The sequence below is a fragment of the Rhinopithecus bieti genome, unplaced genomic scaffold (genome assembly GCF_001698545.2).
Source record: "Rhinopithecus bieti isolate Rb0 unplaced genomic scaffold, ASM169854v2 scaffold_68273, whole genome shotgun sequence".
In the NCBI taxonomy this organism is placed as follows: domain Eukaryota; kingdom Metazoa; phylum Chordata; class Mammalia; order Primates; family Cercopithecidae; genus Rhinopithecus; species Rhinopithecus bieti.
The window spans coordinates 774,822-778,291 of record NW_016826690.1 but is presented as its reverse complement, the minus strand read 5'-3'; positions in this window follow the sequence as shown (position 1 = coordinate 778,291).

The window sequence follows — 3,470 nt, the reverse complement described above, 5'->3', positions numbered from 1 at the left end:
TTTTTTTGTTCTCCATTTGCTTAGTAGATCTTCCTCCATCCCTTTATTTTGAGCCTATGTGTGTCTCTGCATGTGAGATGGGTCTCCTGAATACAGCAAACTGATGGGTCTTGACTCTTTATCCAATTTGCCAGTCTGTGTCTTTTAATTGGACCACTTAGTCCATTTACATTTAAGGTTAATATTGTTATATGTGAACTTGATCCTGTCATTGTGATATTCGCTGGTTATTTTGCTCGTTAGTTGATTCAGTTTCTTCCTAGCATTGATGGTCTTTATATTTTGGCCTGTTTTTGCAAATGCTGGTACCTGTTGTTCCTTTCCATGTTTAGTGCTTCCTTCAGGATCACTTGTAGGGCAGGCCTGGTGGTGACAAAATCTCTAAGCATTTGCTTGTCTGTAAAGGATTTTATTTCTCCTTCACTTATGAACTTAGTTTGGCTGGATATGAAATTCTGGGTTTAAAATTCTTTTCTTTAAGAATGTTGAATATTGGCCCCCACTCTCTTCTGGCTTATAGAGTTTCTGCCGAGAGATCTGCTGTTAGTCTGATGGGCTTCCCTTTGTGGGCAACCCGACCTTTCTCTCTGGCTGCCGTTAACATTTTTCCTTCATTTCAACTTTGGTGTATCTGACAATTATGTGTCTTGGAGTTGCTCTTCTCAAGGAGTATCTTTGTGGCGTTCTTTGTATTTCCTCAATTTGAATGTTGGCCTGCCTTACTAGGTTGGGGAAGTTCTCCTGGATGATGTCCTGAAGAGTGTTTTCCAACTTGATTCCATTTTCCCCCTCACTTTCAGGCACAGCAATCAGACATAAATTTCGTCTTTTCACATAATCCCATATTTCTTGGAGGCTTTGTTCATTTCTTTTTCCTTTTTATCTCTAGACTTCTCTTCTTGCTTCATTTCATTCATCTGATCTTCAATCATTGATACTCTTTCTTCCAGTTGATCGAGTCAGTTACTGAAGCTTGTGCATTTGTCACGTATTTCTCGTGTCATGGTTTTTATCTCTGTCAATTCGTTTATGGCCTTCTCTGCATTGATTATTCTAGTTATCGATTCTTCCATTTTTTTTTCAAGGTTTTTAGTTTCTTTGCACTGGGTATGTAGTTCCTCCTTTAGCTCTGAGAAGTTTGATAGACTGAAGCCTTCTTCTCTCAATTTGTCAAAGTCATTCTCTGCCCAGCTTTGATTCATTGCAGGCGATGAGCTGTGTTCCTTTGGAGGGCGAGATGTGCTCTGATTTTTTCAATTTCCAGCTTTTCTGTCCTGCTTTTTTCCCATCTTTGTGGTTTTATCAGCCTTTGGTCTTTGATGCTGGTGATGTACTGATGGGGTTTTGGTATGGATACCCTTTCTGTTTGTTATTTTTCCTTCTAACAGTCATGACCCTCAGCTGTAGGTCTGTTGGAGATTGCTTGAGGTCCACTCCAGACCCTGTTTGCCTGGGTATCAGCAGCGGAGGCTGCAGAAGATAGAATATTGCTGAACAGTGCATGCTGCTGTCTGATTCTTGCTCTGGAAGCTTCATCTCAGGGGTGTACCCCCCCGTGTGAGGTGTGAGGTGTCAGTCTGCACCTAGTGGGGAATGTCCCCCAGTTAGGCTACTCAGGGGCCAGGGACCCACTTGAGCCGGCAGTCTGTCCATTCTCAGCTCTCAACCTCCATGCTGGGAGATCCACTGCTCTCTTCAAAGCTGTCAGATAGGGTCATTAACATCTGCAGAGGTTTCTGCTGCTTTTTGTTTAGCTGTGCCCTGTCCCCAGAGGTGGAATCTACAGAGACAGGCAGGCCTCCTTGAGCTGTGGTGAGCTCCACCCAGTTCGAGCTTCCCGGAGGCTTTGTTTACCTACTTAAGTCTTAGCAGTGGCTTGTGCCCCTCCCCCAGCCTCGCTGCTGCCTTGCAGTTAGATCTCAGACTGCTGTGCTAGCCATGAGGGAGGCTCCGTGGGCGTGGGACCCTCCCGGCCAGGTGTGGGATATAATCTCCTGGTGTGCCGTTTGCTAAGACCCTTGGTAAAGTGCAGTATTAGGGTGGGAGTTTCCCAATTTTCCTGGTGTTGTGTGTCTCAGTTTCTAAAGGGATTCCCTTCTCCCCTTTCGCTTCCCAGGTGAGGGGATGCCTCACTCTGCTTCAGTTCTTGCTGGTCGGGCTGCACCAGCTGACCAGCACTGATTGTCCGGCACTCCCCAGTGAGATGAACCCATTACCTCAGTTGAAAATGCAGAAATCACCTGTCTTATGTGTCGCTCGCACTGGGAGCTGGAGGCTGGAGCTGTTCCTATTCAGCCACCTTGCTCCGGAATCTCTCTTTTCTGAGTCCATTCTTTGGGTTAGGACAGGTGAGTTTGTTTCTCACACTGCCCAAGTGCTTTCCATTAACACCTTCCTAAATTAAATATTTTTAAATGTTCTTTCCATATATAGTCAAATTTTACTATTTTCGAATGTACAGGTTTTCTCATATTTGAATCTTTTCCATATATATTTTTTTTATATGGAAAAAGTGATTCAAAAAAAGTGCTTCCTCTGCAAAATTCCCTCTCCGGCACCCTCCCTTTTTTCCCTACCTCATACATGCTGTTGGCAATCAAAGCAGCTGACAGCTACGAGACATTGAAGTAAATTCTCTTTGCCATAGCCACAGCAGTAGTCTTGGATGATGCTGTGAAAACAGAATTATCATTTTAGAGTTCAGAGTTAGGGGCATACTTACACAGATATCACCAAAAGCACATATTGGAACTCAACTATCACTATTAAGGAAATAACATTATTTTATGTTTCACAACAGAAATCCTTTAAAAATATAAACCAGTCTATTAGCTAGATACAAAAAATATAGATATGAATTGCTTATATTGAAATTAAACAATGGGAAGAACGATATATTGGAAGAGCTGTATTACAATTAATTTGCAAGCTAGCATAACAACAGTATAAGTCTGTGGTCAGTAAATGTTTTCTGTAAAGGACCAGCTAGGAAATAGTTCTTCTTTTGCAGGCCAGGTGGTCTCTGTCACATCTGTTGAACTCTGATGTAGTGTGAAAGTAACCATACACAGTATATTAAGAAAGGATGTAGCTGTATTGCAATAAAGTTTTATTCCTGAAAACAGGTAGTGGGCCAGACTGGCTCATGAATGGTAGTTTGCCTGCACGTAGGCCTTCTGTTGATAACACTAAGTATTTAATTAGAGAAATACAGCTTTGGCTTACTATATTCCACAAGAAGAGGTAGAATATGTCTTATCAAAAGCTCTCTCTCTCTCTCTTTTTTTTTTCTAAGGGAAATAGTTTAAGGTACTTGGGGCAAAAAAGGACCATTTTGAGACTGCAGCAGTCTGTGACGGCTCCACATGTTTAGAGTAACAAGAGTTTTCAAGGGACCCGGCGCGGTGGCTCAAGCCTGTAATCCCAGCACTTTGGGAGGCCGAGACGGGCGGATCACGAGGTCAGGAGAT